Genomic DNA, 14978 nt, shown 5'->3' with positions numbered 1-14978 from the left:
GGGGCAGCAAAGCTTTTTCAAAAGACAGTGTTGGTGAAGATGAAGTGAAAATGAATTCTCTGTTGTCTGGACTTTCACACAATACATACTTTTGTCAAGGTGGATACACATCTTAAGGTCCATATCGATATGTATTACTTTAGAAGAATCCATCTTTTTTTTGTCTCAGGGTCTTGTAGAATTTCAGACCATACATATATTTTGGCACGGTGGTTTCAACATCACTGTCAAATCTGAAGTTCGGTATCAATATATTTTTTTTTTTTTGGAATTTTTTTCAAGAAGGGCCTCGTTAGCGCAGTAGGTAGCGCGTCAGTCTCATAATCTGAAGAAGTCGTGAGTTCGATCCTCACACGGGCAAAAGCTTTTCAAAGACAGTGTTGGCTGAAGATGAAAAATGAATTCACTGTCATTCTGGACTTTCAGACATTACATACTTTTGTCAAGGTGGATCCCATCTTAAGGTCCATATCGATATGTTTTACTTTAGAATGAAATCAATCTTTTTGTCTCACAGTTGTAGAATTTCAGACCATACATATATTTTGGCACGGTGGTTTCAACATCACTGTCAAAATCTGAAGTTCGGTATCAATATATATTTTTTTCTTTTTGGATTTTTTTCAAGAAGGGCCTCGTTAGCGCAGTAGGTAGCGCGTCAGTCTCATAATCTGAAGGTCGTGAGTTCGATCCTCACACGGGGCAGCAAAGCTTTTCAAAAGACAGTGTTGGCTGAAGATGAAGTGAAAATGAATTTCTGGTTGTTCTGGACTTTCACACAATACATACTTTTGTCAAGGTGGATACCACATCTTAAGGTCCATATCGATATGTATTACAACTGTAGAATGAATCAATCTCTTTTGTCTCAGGGGTTGTAGAATTTCAGACCATACATAATTTTGGCACTGACGGTGTTTCAACATCACGTCAAACTCTGAGTTCGGTATCATATATATTTTTTCTTTTTGGACATTTTGCAAGAAGGGCCTCGTTAGCGCAGTAGTACGCGTCAGTCTCAATATCTGAAGTCGTGAGTTCGATCCTCAACAGACAAGCCTCACAAGAGTACGACAGCAAGCTTTTCAAAAGAGTGTTGGCTGAAGTGATGAAATGACAAAAATTCACTGTCATTCTGACTTTCAGACATTACATACTTTTGTCAAGGTGGATACCACATCGTAAGGTCACATATCGATATGTATCACTTTAGAATGAAATCAATCTTTTTGTCTCACACGTGTAGAATTTCGGACCATACAATTATTTTGGCACGTGGTTTCAACATCACGTCAAATCTGAAGTTCGGTATCAATTATATTTTTTTCTGTTTGGAACTTTTTTGCAAGAAGGGCCTCGTTAGCGCAGTAGGTAGCGCGTCAGTCTCATAATCTGAAGGTCGTGAGTTCGATCCTCACACGGGGCAGCAAAGCTTTTCAAAAGACAGTGTTGGCTGAAGATGAAGTGAAAATGAATTCTCTGTAGTTCTGGACTTTCACACAATACATACTTTTGTCAAGGTGGATACCACATCTTAAGGTCCATATCGATATGTATTACTTTAGAATGAAATCAATCTTTTGTCTCACAGGGTTGTAGAATTTCAGACCATACATATATTTTGGCACGGTGGTTTCAACATCACTGTCAAAATCTGAAGTTCGGTATCAATATATTTTTTTCTTTTTGGAAATTTTTGCAAGAAGGGCCTCGTTAGCGCAGTAGGTAGCGCGTCAGTCTCATAATCTGAAGGTCGTGAGTTCGATCCTCACACGGGGCAGAAAAGCTTTTCAAAAGAGTGTTGGCTGAAGATGAAGTGAAAATGAATTCACTGTCATTCTGGACTTTCAGACATTACATACTTTTGTCAAGGTGGATACCACATCTTAAGGTCCATATCGATATGTATTACTTTAGAATGAAATCAATCTTTTGTCTCACAGGTTGTAGAATTTCAGGACCATACATATATTTTGGCACGGTGGTTTCAACATCACTGTCAAAATCTGAAGTTCGGTATCAATATATATTTTTTCTTTTGGAAATTTTTGCAAGAAGGGCCTCGTTAGCGCAGTAGGTAGCGCGTCAGTCTCATAATCTGAAGGTCGTGAGTTCGATCCTCACACGGGGCAGCAAAGCTTTTCAAAAGACAGTGTTGGCTGAAGATGAAGTGAAAATGAATTCTCTGTTGTTCTGGACTTTCACACAATACATACTTTTGTCAAGGTGGATACCACATCTTAAGGTCCATATCGATATGTATTACTTTAGAATGAAATCAATCTTTTTGTCTCACAGGGTTGTAGAATTTCAGACCATACATATATTTTGGCACGGTGGTTTCAACATCACTGTCAAAATCTGAAGTTCGGTATCAATATATTTTTTTTCTTTTTGGAAATTTTTGCAAGAAGGGCCTCGTTAGCGCAGTAGGTAGCGCGTCAGTCTCATAATCTGAAGGTCGTGAGTTCGATCCTCACACGGGGCAGCAAAGCTTTTCAAAAGAAGTGTTGGCTGAAGATGAGTGAAATGAATTCATCTGTTGTTTTGGACTTTCACACAATACATACTTTTGTCAAGGTGGATACCACATCTTAAGGTCCATATCGATATGTATTACTTTAGAATGAAATCAATCTTTTTGTCTCACAGGTTGTAGAATTTCAGACCATACATATATTTTGGCACGGTGGTTTCAACATCACTGTCAAAATCTGAAGTTCGGTATCAATATATATTTTTTCTTTTTGGAAATTTTTGCAAGAAGGGCCTCGTTAGCGCAGTAGGTAGCGCGTCAGTCTCATAATCTGAAGGTCGTGAGTTCGATCCTCACACGGGGCAGCAAAGCTTTTCAAAAGACAGTGTTGGCTGAAGATGAAGTGAAAATGAATTCTCTGTTGTTCTGGACTTTCACACAATACATACTTTTGTCAAGGTGGATACCACATCTTAAGGTCCATATCGATATGTATTACTTTAGAATGAAATCAATCTTTTTGTCTCACAGGTTGTAGAATTTCAGACCATACATATATTTTGGCACGGTGGTTTCAACATCACTGTCAAAATCTGAAGTTCGGTATCAATATATTTTTTTCTTTTTGGAAATTTTTGCAAGAAGGGCCTCGTTAGCGCAGTAGGTAGCGCGTCAGTCTCATAATCTGAAGGTCGTGAGTTCGATCCTCACACGGGGCAGCAAAGCTTTTCAAAAGAGTGTTGGCTGAAGATGAAGTGAAAATGAATTCATCTGTCGTTCTGGACTTTCACACAATACATACTTTTGTCAAGGTGGATACCACATCTTAAGGTCCATATCGATATGTATTACTTTAGAATGAAATCAATCTTTTTGTCTCACAGGTTGTAGAATTTCAGACCATACATATATTTTGGCACGGTGGTTTCAACATCACTGTCAAAATCTGAAGTTCGGTATCAATATATTTTTTTCTTTTTGGAAATTTTTGCAAGAAGGGCCTCGTTAGCGCAGTAGGTAGCGCGTCAGTCTCATAATCTGAAGGTCGTGAGTTCGATCCTCACACGGGGCAGCAAAGCTTTTCAAAAGACAGTGTTGGCTGAAGATGAAGTGAAAATGAATTCACTGTTGTTTGGACTTTCACACAATACATACTTTTGTCAAGGTGGATACCACATCTTAAGGTCCATATCGATATGTATTACTTTAGAATGAAATCAATCTTTTTGTCTCACAGGTTGTAGAATTTCAGACCATACATATATTTTGGCACGGTGGTTTCAACATCACTGTCAAAATCTGAAGTTCGGTATCAATATATATTTTTTCTTTTTGGAAATTTTTGCAAGAAGGGCCTCGTTAGCGCAGTAGGTAGCGCGTCAGTCTCATAATCTGAAGGTCGTGAGTTCGATCCTCACACGGGGCAGCAAAGCTTTTCAAAAGAGTGTTGGCTGAAGATGAAGTGAAAATGAATTCACTGTCTTTTGGACTTTCACACAATACATACTTTTGTCAAGGTGGATACCACATCTTAAGGTCCATATCGATATGTATTACTTTAGAATGAAATCAATCTTTTTGTCTCACAGGTTGTAGAATTTCAGACCATACATATATTTTGGCACGGTGGTTTCAACATCACTGTCAAAATCTGAAGTTCGGTATCAATATATTTTTTTCTTTTTGGAAATTTTTGCAAGAAGGGCCTCGTTAGCGCAGTAGGTAGCGCGTCAGTCTCATAATCTGAAGGTCGTGAGTTCGATCCTCACACGGGGCAGCAAAGCTTTTCAAAAGAGTGTTGGCTGAAGATGAAGTGAAAATGAATTCACTGTCATTCTGGACTTTCACACAATACATACTTTTGTCAAGGTGGATACCACATCTTAAGGTCCATATCGATATGTATTACTTTAGAATGAAATCAATCTTTTTGTCTCACAGGTTGTAGAATTTCAGGACCATACATATATTTTGGCACGGTGGTTTCAACATCACTGTCAAAATCTGAAGTTCGGTATCAATATATTTTTTTCTTTTTGGAAATTTTTGCAAGAAGGGCCTCGTTAGCGCAGTAGGTAGCGCGTCAGTCTCATAATCTGAAGGTCGTGAGTTCGATCCTCACACGGGGCAGCAAAGCTTTTCAAAAGACAGTGTTGGCTGAAGATGAAGTGAAAATGAATTCTCTGTTCGTTCTGGACTTTCACACAATACATACTTTTGTCAAGGTGGATACCACATCTTAAGGTCCATATCGATATGTATTACTTTAGAATGAAATCAATCTTTTTGTCTCACAGGTTGTAGAATTTCAGACCATACATATATTTTGGCACGGTGGTTTCAACATCACTGTCAAAATCTGAAGTTCGGTATCAATATATTTTTTTCTTTTTGGAAATTTTTGCAAGAAGGGCCTCGTTAGCGCAGTAGGTAGCGCGTCAGTCTCATAATCTGAAGGTCGTGAGTTCGATCCTCACACGGGGCAGCAAAGCTTTTCAAAAGACAGTGTTGGCTGAAGATGAAGTGAAAATGAATTCACTGTTGTTCTGGACTTTCACACAATACATACTTTTGTCAAGGTGGATACCACATCTTAAGGTCCATATCGATATGTATTACTTTAGAATGAAATCAATCTTTTTGTCTCAGGGTTGTAGAATTTCAGACCATACATATATTTTGGCACGGTGGTTTCAACATCACTGTCAAAATCTGAAGTTCGGTATCAATATATATTTTTTCTTTTTGGAACATTTTTGCAAGAAGGGCCTCGTTAGCGCAGTAGGTAGCGCGTCAGTCTCATAATCTGAAGGTCGTGAGTTCGATCCTCACACGGGGCAGCAAAGCTTTTCAAAAGAGTGTTGGCTGAAGATGAAGTGAAAATGAATTCACTGTCATTCTGGACTTTCACACAATACATACTTTTGTCAAGGTGGATACCACATCTTAAGGTCCATATCGATATGTATTACTTTAGAATGAAATCAATCTTTTTGTCTCACAGGTTGTAGAATTTCAGGACCATACATATATTTTGGCACGGTGGTTTCAACATCACTGTCAAAATCTGAAGTTCGGTATCAATATATTTTTTTTCTTTTTGGAAATTTTTGCAAGAAGGGCCTCGTTAGCGCAGTAGGTAGCGCGTCAGTCTCATAATCTGAAGGTCGTGAGTTCGATCCTCACACGGGGCAGCAAAGCTTTTCAAAAGAGTGTTGGCTGAAGATGAAGTGAAAATGAATTCACTGTCTTTTGGACTTTCACACAATACATACTTTTGTCAAGGTGGATACCACATCTTAAGGTCCATATCGATATGTATTACTTTAGAATGAAATCAATCTTTTTGTCTCACAGGTTGTAGAATTTCAGACCATACATATATTTTGGCACGGTGGTTTCAACATCACTGTCAAAATCTGAAGTTCGGTATCAATATATTTTTTTCTTTTTGGAAATTTTTGCAAGAAGGGCCTCGTTAGCGCAGTAGGTAGCGCGTCAGTCTCATAATCTGAAGGTCGTGAGTTCGATCCTCACACGGGGCAGCAAAGCTTTTCAAAAGAGTGTTGGCTGAAGATGAAGTGAAAATGAATTCACTGTCGTTTTGGACTTTCACACAATACATACTTTTGTCAAGGTGGATACCACATCTTAAGGTCCATATCGATATGTATTACTTTAGAATGAAATCAATCTTTTTGTCTCACAGGTTGTAGAATTTCAGACCATACATATATTTTGGCACGGTGGTTTCAACATCACTGTCAAAATCTGAAGTTCGGTATCAATATATTTTTTTCTTTTTGGAAATTTTTGCAAGAAGGGCCTCGTTAGCGCAGTAGGTAGCGCGTCAGTCTCATAATCTGAAGGTCGTGAGTTCGATCCTCACACGGGGCAGCAAAGCTTTTCAAAAGAGTGTTGGCTGAAGATGAAGTGAAAATGAATTCACTGTCTTTTGGACTTTCACACAATACATACTTTTGTCAAGGTGGATACCACATCTTAAGGTCCATATCGATATGTATTACTTTAGAATGAAATCAATCTTTTTGTCTCACAGGTTGTAGAATTTCAGACCATACATATATTTTGGCACGGTGGTTTCAACATCACTGTCAAAATCTGAAGTTCGGTATCAATATATTTTTTTCTTTTTGGAAATTTTTGCAAGAAGGGCCTCGTTAGCGCAGTAGGTAGCGCGTCAGTCTCATAATCTGAAGGTCGTGAGTTCGATCCTCACACGGGGCAGCAAAGCTTTTCAAAAGAGTGTTGGCTGAAGATGAAGTGAAAATGAATTCACTGTTGTTCTGGACTTTCACACAATACATACTTTTGTCAAGGTGGATACCACATCTTAAGGTCCATATCGATATGTATTACTTTAGAATGAAATCAATCTTTTTGTCTCACAGGTTGTAGAATTTCAGACCATACATATATTTTGGCACGGTGGTTTCAACATCACTGTCAAAATCTGAAGTTCGGTATCAATATATTTTTTTTCTTTTTGGAAATTTTTGCAAGAAGGGCCTCGTTAGCGCAGTAGGTAGCGCGTCAGTCTCATAATCTGAAGGTCGTGAGTTCGATCCTCACACGGGGCAGCAAAGCTTTTCAAAAGACAGTGTTGGCTGAAGATGAAGTGAAAATGAATTCATCTGTCGTTCTGGACTTTCACACAATACATACTTTTGTCAAGGTGGATACCACATCTTAAGGTCCATATCGATATGTATTACTTTAGAATGAAATCAATCTTTTTGTCTCACAGGGTTGTAGAATTTCAGACCATACATATATTTTGGCACGGTGGTTTCAACATCACTGTCAAAATCTGAAGTTCGGTATCAATATATTTTTTTCTTTTTGGAAATTTTTGCAAGAAGGGCCTCGTTAGCGCAGTAGGTAGCGCGTCAGTCTCATAATCTGAAGGTCGTGAGTTCGATCCTCACACGGGGCAGCAAAGCTTTTCAAAAGACAGTGTTGGCTGAAGATGAAGTGAAAATGAATTCACTGTCGTTCTGGACTTTCACACAATACATACTTTTGTCAAGGTGGATACCACATCTTAAGGTCCATATCGATATGTATTACTTTAGAATGAAATCAATCTTTTTGTCTCACAGGTTGTAGAATTTCAGACCATACATATATTTTGGCACGGTGGTTTCAACATCACTGTCAAAATCTGAAGTTCGGTATCAATATATTTTTTTCTTTTTGGAAATTTTTGCAAGAAGGGCCTCGTTAGCGCAGTAGGTAGCGCGTCAGTCTCATAATCTGAAGGTCGTGAGTTCGATCCTCACACGGGGCAGCAAAGCTTTTCAAAAGAAGTGTTGGCTGAAGATGAAGTGAAAATGAATTCACTGTTGTTTTGGACTTTCACACAATACATACTTTTGTCAAGGTGGATACCACATCTTAAGGTCCATATCGATATGTATTACTTTAGAATGAAATCAATCTTTTTGTCTCACAGGTTGTAGAATTTCAGACCATACATATATTTTGGCACGGTGGTTTCAACATCACTGTCAAAATCTGAAGTTCGGTATCAATATATTTTTTTCTTTTTGGAAATTTTTGCAAGAAGGGCCTCGTTAGCGCAGTAGGTAGCGCGTCAGTCTCATAATCTGAAGGTCGTGAGTTCGATCCTCACACGGGGCAGCAAAGCTTTTCAAAAGAGTGTTGGCTGAAGATGAAGTGAAAATGAATTCACTGTTGTTTTGGACTTTCACACAATACATACTTTTGTCAAGGTGGATACCACATCTTAAGGTCCATATCGATATGTATTACTTTAGAATGAAATCAATCTTTTTGTCTCACAGGTTGTAGAATTTCAGACCATACATATATTTTGGCACGGTGGTTTCAACATCACTGTCAAAATCTGAAGTTCGGTATCAATATATTTTTTTTCTTTTTGGAAATTTTTGCAAGAAGGGCCTCGTTAGCGCAGTAGGTAGCGCGTCAGTCTCATAATCTGAAGGTCGTGAGTTCGATCCTCACACGGGGCAGCAAAGCTTTTCAAAAGAGTGTTGGCTGAAGATGAAGTGAAATGAATTCACTGTTTTTTGGACTTTCACACAATACATACTTTTGTCAAGGTGGATACCACATCTTAAGGTCCATATCGATATGTATTACTTTAGAATGAAATCAATCTTTTTGTCTCACAGGTTGTAGAATTTCAGACCATACATATATTTTGGCACGGTGGTTTCAACATCACTGTCAAAATCTGAAGTTCGGTATCAATATATTTTTTTCTTTTTGGAAATTTTTGCAAGAAGGGCCTCGTTAGCGCAGTAGGTAGCGCGTCAGTCTCATAATCTGAAGGTCGTGAGTTCGATCCTCACACGGGGCAGCAAAGCTTTTCAAAAGAAGTGTTGGCTGAAGATGAAGTGAAAATGAATTCACTGTCGTTCTGGACTTTCACACAATACATACTTTTGTCAAGGTGGATACCACATCTTAAGGTCCATATCGATATGTATTACTTTAGAATGAAATCAATCTTTTTGTCTCACAGGTTGTAGAATTTCAGACCATACATATATTTTGGCACGGTGGTTTCAACATCACTGTCAAAATCTGAAGTTCGGTATCAATATATTTTTTTTCTTTTTGGAAATTTTTGCAAGAAGGGCCTCGTTAGCGCAGTAGGTAGCGCGTCAGTCTCATAATCTGAAGGTCGTGAGTTCGATCCTCACACGGGGCAGCAAAGCTTTTCAAAAGACAGTGTTGGCTGAAGATGAAGTGAAAATGAATTCACTGTCGTTTTGGACTTTCACACAATACATACTTTTGTCAAGGTGGATACCACATCTTAAGGTCCATATCGATATGTATTACTTTAGAATGAAATCAATCTTTTTGTCTCACAGGTTGTAGAATTTCAGACCATACATATATTTTGGCACGGTGGTTTCAACATCACTGTCAAAATCTGAAGTTCGGTATCAATATATTTTTTTCTTTTTGGAAATTTTTGCAAGAAGGGCCTCGTTAGCGCAGTAGGTAGCGCGTCAGTCTCATAATCTGAAGGTCGTGAGTTCGATCCTCACACGGGGCAGCAAAGCTTTTCAAAAGAGTGTTGGCTGAAGATGAAGTGAAAATGAATTCACTGTTGTTTTGGACTTTCACACAATACATACTTTTGTCAAGGTGGATACCACATCTTAAGGTCCATATCGATATGTATTACTTTAGAATGAAATCAATCTTTTTGTCTCACAGGTTGTAGAATTTCAGACCATACATATATTTTGGCACGGTGGTTTCAACATCACTGTCAAAATCTGAAGTTCGGTATCAATATATTTTTTTCTTTTTGGAAATTTTTGCAAGAAGGGCCTCGTTAGCGCAGTAGGTAGCGCGTCAGTCTCATAATCTGAAGGTCGTGAGTTCGATCCTCACACGGGGCAGCAAAGCTTTTCAAAAGAAGTGTTGGCTGAAGATGAAGTGAAAATGAATTCACTGTTGTTCTGGACTTTCACACAATACATACTTTTGTCAAGGTGGATACCACATCTTAAGGTCCATATCGATATGTATTACTTTAGAATGAAATCAATCTTTTTGTCTCACAGGTTGTAGAATTTCAGACCATACATATATTTTGGCACGGTGGTTTCAACATCACTGTCAAAATCTGAAGTTCGGTATCAATATATTTTTTTCTTTTTGGAAATTTTTGCAAGAAGGGCCTCGTTAGCGCAGTAGGTAGCGCGTCAGTCTCATAATCTGAAGGTCGTGAGTTCGATCCTCACACGGGGCAGCAAAGCTTTTCAAAAGAGTGTTGGCTGAAGATGAAGTGAAAATGAATTCACTGTCTTTTGGACTTTCACACAATACATACTTTTGTCAAGGTGGATACCACATCTTAAGGTCCATATCGATATGTATTACTTTAGAATGAAATCAATCTTTTTGTCTCACAGGTTGTAGAATTTCAGACCATACATATATTTTGGCACGGTGGTTTCAACATCACTGTCAAAATCTGAAGTTCGGTATCAATATATTTTTTTTCTTTTTGGAAATTTTTGCAAGAAGGGCCTCGTTAGCGCAGTAGGTAGCGCGTCAGTCTCATAATCTGAAGGTCGTGAGTTCGATCCTCACACGGGGCAGCAAAGCTTTTCAAAAGAGTGTTGGCTGAAGATGAAGTGAAAATGAATTCACTGTTGTTCTGGACTTTCACACAATACATACTTTTGTCAAGGTGGATACCACATCTTAAGGTCCATATCGATATGTATTACTTTAGAATGAAATCAATCTTTTTGTCTCACAGGGTTGTAGAATTTCAGACCATACATATATTTTGGCACGGTGGTTTCAACATCACTGTCAAAATCTGAAGTTCGGTATCAATATATTTTTTTCTTTTTGGAAATTTTTGCAAGAAGGGCCTCGTTAGCGCAGTAGGTAGCGCGTCAGTCTCATAATCTGAAGGTCGTGAGTTCGATCCTCACACGGGGCAGCAAAGCTTTTCAAAAGAGTGTTGGCTGAAGATGAAGTGAAAATGAATTCACTGTCTTTTGGACTTTCACACAATACATACTTTTGTCAAGGTGGATACCACATCTTAAGGTCCATATCGATATGTATTACTTTAGAATGAAATCAATCTTTTTGTCTCACAGGTTGTAGAATTTCAGACCATACATATATTTTGGCACGGTGGTTTCAACATCACTGTCAAAATCTGAAGTTCGGTATCAATATATTTTTTTCTTTTTGGAAATTTTTGCAAGAAGGGCCTCGTTAGCGCAGTAGGTAGCGCGTCAGTCTCATAATCTGAAGGTCGTGAGTTCGATCCTCACACGGGGCAGCAAAGCTTTTCAAAAGAAGTGTTGGCTGAAGATGAAGTGAAAATGAATTCACTGTCGTTTTGGACTTTCACACAATACATACTTTTGTCAAGGTGGATACCACATCTTAAGGTCCATATCGATATGTATTACTTTAGAATGAAATCAATCTTTTTGTCTCACAGGTTGTAGAATTTCAGACCATACATATATTTTGGCACGGTGGTTTCAACATCACTGTCAAAATCTGAAGTTCGGTATCAATATATTTTTTTCTTTTTGGAAATTTTTGCAAGAAGGGCCTCGTTAGCGCAGTAGGTAGCGCGTCAGTCTCATAATCTGAAGGTCGTGAGTTCGATCCTCACACGGGGCAGCAAAGCTTTTCAAAAGAGTGTTGGCTGAAGATGAAGTGAAAATGAATTCACTGTTGTTTTGGACTTTCACACAATACATACTTTTGTCAAGGTGGATACCACATCTTAAGGTCCATATCGATATGTATTACTTTAGAATGAAATCAATCTTTTTGTCTCACAGGTTGTAGAATTTCAGACCATACATATATTTTGGCACGGTGGTTTCAACATCACTGTCAAAATCTGAAGTTCGGTATCAATATATTTTTTTCTTTTTGGAAATTTTTGCAAGAAGGGCCTCGTTAGCGCAGTAGGTAGCGCGTCAGTCTCATAATCTGAAGGTCGTGAGTTCGATCCTCACACGGGGCAGCAAAGCTTTTCAAAAGAGTGTTGGCTGAAGATGAAGTGAAAATGAATTCACTGTTGTTTGGACTTTCACACAATACATACTTTTGTCAAGGTGGATACCACATCTTAAGGTCCATATCGATATGTATTACTTTAGAATGAAATCAATCTTTTTGTCTCACAGGTTGTAGAATTTCAGACCATACATATATTTTGGCACGGTGGTTTCAACATCACTGTCAAAATCTGAAGTTCGGTATCAATATATTTTTTTCTTTTTGGAAATTTTTGCAAGAAGGGCCTCGTTAGCGCAGTAGGTAGCGCGTCAGTCTCATAATCTGAAGGTCGTGAGTTCGATCCTCACACGGGGCAGCAAAGCTTTTCAAAAGAGTGTTGGCTGAAGATGAAGTGAAAATGAATTCACTGTTGTTTGGACTTTCACACAATACATACTTTTGTCAAGGTGGATACCACATCTTAAGGTCCATATCGATATGTATTACTTTAGAATGAAATCAATCTTTTTGTCTCACAGGGTTGTAGAATTTCAGACCATACATATATTTTGGCACGGTGGTTTCAACATCACTGTCAAAATCTGAAGTTCGGTATCAATATATTTTTTTCTTTTTGGAAATTTTTGCAAGAAGGGCCTCGTTAGCGCAGTAGGTAGCGCGTCAGTCTCATAATCTGAAGGTCGTGAGTTCGATCCTCACACGGGGCAGCAAAGCTTTTCAAAAGAGTGTTGGCTGAAGATGAAGTGAAAATGAATTCACTGTCGTTTTGGACTTTCACACAATACATACTTTTGTCAAGGTGGATACCACATCTTAAGGTCCATATCGATATGTATTACTTTAGAATGAAATCAATCTTTTTGTCTCACAGGTTGTAGAATTTCAGACCATACATATATTTTGGCACGGTGGTTTCAACATCACTGTCAAAATCTGAAGTTCGGTATCAATATATTTTTTTTCTTTTTGGAAATTTTTGCAAGAAGGGCCTCGTTAGCGCAGTAGGTAGCGCGTCAGTCTCATAATCTGAAGGTCGTGAGTTCGATCCTCACACGGGGCAGCAAAGCTTTTCAAAAGAGTGTTGGCTGAAGATGAAGTGAAATGAATTCACTGTTGTTTTGGACTTTCACACAATACATACTTTTGTCAAGGTGGATACCACATCTTAAGGTCCATATCGATATGTATTACTTTAGAATGAAATCAATCTTTTTGTCTCACAGGTTGTAGAATTTCAGACCATACATATATTTTGGCACGGTGGTTTCAACATCACTGTCAAAATCTGAAGTTCGGTATCAATATATTTTTTTTCTTTTTGGAAATTTTTGCAAGAAGGGCCTCGTTAGCGCAGTAGGTAGCGCGTCAGTCTCATAATCTGAAGGTCGTGAGTTCGATCCTCACACGGGGCAGCAAAGCTTTTCAAAAGAAGTGTTGGCTGAAGATGAAGTGAAAATGAATTCACTGTCGTTTTGGACTTTCACACAATACATACTTTTGTCAAGGTGGATACCACATCTTAAGGTCCATATCGATATGTATTACTTTAGAATGAAATCAATCTTTTTGTCTCACAGGTTGTAGAATTTCAGACCATACATATATTTTGGCACGGTGGTTTCAACATCACTGTCAAAATCTGAAGTTCGGTATCAATATATTTTTTTCTTTTTGGAAATTTTTGCAAGAAGGGCCTCGTTAGCGCAGTAGGTAGCGCGTCAGTCTCATAATCTGAAGGTCGTGAGTTCGATCCTCACACGGGGCAGCAAAGCTTTTCAAAAGAGTGTTGGCTGAAGATGAAGTGAAAATGAATTCATCTGTCGTTCTGGACTTTCACACAATACATACTTTTGTCAAGGTGGATACCACATCTTAAGGTCCATATCGATATGTATTACTTTAGAATGAAATCAATCTTTTTGTCTCACAGGTTGTAGAATTTCAGACCATACATATATTTTGGCACGGTGGTTTCAACATCACTGTCAAAATCTGAAGTTCGGTATCAATATATTTTTTTCTTTTTGGAAATTTTTGCAAGAAGGGCCTCGTTAGCGCAGTAGGTAGCGCGTCAGTCTCATAATCTGAAGGTCGTGAGTTCGATCCTCACACGGGGCAGCAAAGCTTTTCAAAAGACAGTGTTGGCTGAAGATGAAGTGAAAATGAATTCATCTGTTGTTTGGACTTTCACACAATACATACTTTTGTCAAGGTGGATACCACATCTTAAGGTCCATATCGATATGTATTACTTTAGAATGAAATCAATCTTTTTGTCTCACAGGTTGTAGAATTTCAGACCATACATATATTTTGGCACGGTGGTTTCAACATCACTGTCAAAATCTGAAGTTCGGTATCAATATATTTTTTTCTTTTTGGAAATTTTTGCAAGAAGGGCCTCGTTAGCGCAGTAGGTAGCGCGTCAGTCTCATAATCTGAAGGTCGTGAGTTCGATCCTCACACGGGGCAGCAAAGCTTTTCAAAAGAGTGTTGGCTGAAGATGAAGTGAAAATGAATTCACTGTTGTTTTGGACTTTCACACAATACATACTTTTGTCAAGGTGGATACCACATCTTAAGGTCCATATCGATATGTATTACTTTAGAATGAAATCAATCTTTTTGTCTCACAGGTTGTAGAATTTCAGACCATACATATATTTTGGCACGGTGGTTTCAACATCACTGTCAAAATCTGAAGTTCGGTATCAATATATTTTTTTTCTTTTTGGACATTTTTGCAAGAAGGGCCTCGTTAGCGCAGTAGGTAGCGCGTCAGTCTCATAATCTGAAGGTCGTGAGTTCGATCCTCACACGGGGCAGCAAAGCTTTTCAAAAGAGTGTTGGCTGAAGATGAAGTGAAAATGAATTCACTGTTGTTTTGGACTTTCACACAATACATACTTTTGTCAAGGTGGATACCACATCTTAAGGTCCATATCGATATGTATTACTTTAGAAT

At 38.3% G+C, this 14978-nt stretch overlaps 21 non-coding genes across 21 annotated transcripts; all 21 read left to right on the top strand.

The window, feature by feature from the left end:
• Nucleotides 1–7714: 7714 nt before the first annotated feature.
• trnam-cau (transfer RNA methionine (anticodon CAU)) lies at nucleotides 7715–7787 on the top strand. Its single transcript has one exon. It is a non-coding gene; the product is annotated as a tRNA-Met (tRNA).
• A 280-nt stretch (nucleotides 7788–8067) lies between these two features.
• trnam-cau (transfer RNA methionine (anticodon CAU)) lies at nucleotides 8068–8140 on the top strand. The gene has a single exon. It is a non-coding gene; the product is annotated as a tRNA-Met (tRNA).
• A 280-nt stretch (nucleotides 8141–8420) lies between these two features.
• Nucleotides 8421–8493, top strand: trnam-cau (transfer RNA methionine (anticodon CAU)). The gene has a single exon. It is a non-coding gene; the product is annotated as a tRNA-Met (tRNA).
• Nucleotides 8494–8770: 277 nt separating this feature from the next.
• trnam-cau (transfer RNA methionine (anticodon CAU)) lies at nucleotides 8771–8843 on the top strand. Its single transcript has one exon. It is a non-coding gene; the product is annotated as a tRNA-Met (tRNA).
• A 281-nt stretch (nucleotides 8844–9124) lies between these two features.
• trnam-cau (transfer RNA methionine (anticodon CAU)) lies at nucleotides 9125–9197 on the top strand. The gene has a single exon. It is a non-coding gene; the product is annotated as a tRNA-Met (tRNA).
• A 281-nt stretch (nucleotides 9198–9478) lies between these two features.
• On the top strand, nucleotides 9479–9551 carry trnam-cau (transfer RNA methionine (anticodon CAU)). The gene has a single exon. It is a non-coding gene; the product is annotated as a tRNA-Met (tRNA).
• Nucleotides 9552–9830: 279 nt separating this feature from the next.
• Nucleotides 9831–9903, top strand: trnam-cau (transfer RNA methionine (anticodon CAU)). Its single transcript has one exon. It is a non-coding gene; the product is annotated as a tRNA-Met (tRNA).
• A 280-nt stretch (nucleotides 9904–10183) lies between these two features.
• On the top strand, nucleotides 10184–10256 carry trnam-cau (transfer RNA methionine (anticodon CAU)). Its single transcript has one exon. It is a non-coding gene; the product is annotated as a tRNA-Met (tRNA).
• Nucleotides 10257–10535: 279 nt separating this feature from the next.
• On the top strand, nucleotides 10536–10608 carry trnam-cau (transfer RNA methionine (anticodon CAU)). The gene has a single exon. It is a non-coding gene; the product is annotated as a tRNA-Met (tRNA).
• A 280-nt stretch (nucleotides 10609–10888) lies between these two features.
• trnam-cau (transfer RNA methionine (anticodon CAU)) lies at nucleotides 10889–10961 on the top strand. Its single transcript has one exon. It is a non-coding gene; the product is annotated as a tRNA-Met (tRNA).
• Nucleotides 10962–11239: 278 nt separating this feature from the next.
• On the top strand, nucleotides 11240–11312 carry trnam-cau (transfer RNA methionine (anticodon CAU)). The gene has a single exon. It is a non-coding gene; the product is annotated as a tRNA-Met (tRNA).
• A 280-nt stretch (nucleotides 11313–11592) lies between these two features.
• Nucleotides 11593–11665, top strand: trnam-cau (transfer RNA methionine (anticodon CAU)). The gene has a single exon. It is a non-coding gene; the product is annotated as a tRNA-Met (tRNA).
• Nucleotides 11666–11944: 279 nt separating this feature from the next.
• Nucleotides 11945–12017, top strand: trnam-cau (transfer RNA methionine (anticodon CAU)). The gene has a single exon. It is a non-coding gene; the product is annotated as a tRNA-Met (tRNA).
• A 278-nt stretch (nucleotides 12018–12295) lies between these two features.
• trnam-cau (transfer RNA methionine (anticodon CAU)) lies at nucleotides 12296–12368 on the top strand. Its single transcript has one exon. It is a non-coding gene; the product is annotated as a tRNA-Met (tRNA).
• Nucleotides 12369–12647: 279 nt separating this feature from the next.
• On the top strand, nucleotides 12648–12720 carry trnam-cau (transfer RNA methionine (anticodon CAU)). Its single transcript has one exon. It is a non-coding gene; the product is annotated as a tRNA-Met (tRNA).
• A 280-nt stretch (nucleotides 12721–13000) lies between these two features.
• trnam-cau (transfer RNA methionine (anticodon CAU)) lies at nucleotides 13001–13073 on the top strand. Its single transcript has one exon. It is a non-coding gene; the product is annotated as a tRNA-Met (tRNA).
• A 279-nt stretch (nucleotides 13074–13352) lies between these two features.
• trnam-cau (transfer RNA methionine (anticodon CAU)) lies at nucleotides 13353–13425 on the top strand. The gene has a single exon. It is a non-coding gene; the product is annotated as a tRNA-Met (tRNA).
• Nucleotides 13426–13705: 280 nt separating this feature from the next.
• trnam-cau (transfer RNA methionine (anticodon CAU)) lies at nucleotides 13706–13778 on the top strand. The gene has a single exon. It is a non-coding gene; the product is annotated as a tRNA-Met (tRNA).
• Nucleotides 13779–14058: 280 nt separating this feature from the next.
• trnam-cau (transfer RNA methionine (anticodon CAU)) lies at nucleotides 14059–14131 on the top strand. The gene has a single exon. It is a non-coding gene; the product is annotated as a tRNA-Met (tRNA).
• A 281-nt stretch (nucleotides 14132–14412) lies between these two features.
• trnam-cau (transfer RNA methionine (anticodon CAU)) lies at nucleotides 14413–14485 on the top strand. Its single transcript has one exon. It is a non-coding gene; the product is annotated as a tRNA-Met (tRNA).
• Nucleotides 14486–14765: 280 nt separating this feature from the next.
• trnam-cau (transfer RNA methionine (anticodon CAU)) lies at nucleotides 14766–14838 on the top strand. Its single transcript has one exon. It is a non-coding gene; the product is annotated as a tRNA-Met (tRNA).
• Nucleotides 14839–14978: the final 140 nt, after the last annotated feature.

The sequence above is a fragment of the Oncorhynchus kisutch genome, unplaced genomic scaffold (assembly GCF_002021735.2).
Source record: "Oncorhynchus kisutch isolate 150728-3 unplaced genomic scaffold, Okis_V2 scaffold1980, whole genome shotgun sequence".
NCBI lineage: Eukaryota > Metazoa > Chordata > Actinopteri > Salmoniformes > Salmonidae > Oncorhynchus > Oncorhynchus kisutch.
This window is presented reverse-complemented; position numbering and strand designations above follow the sequence as displayed.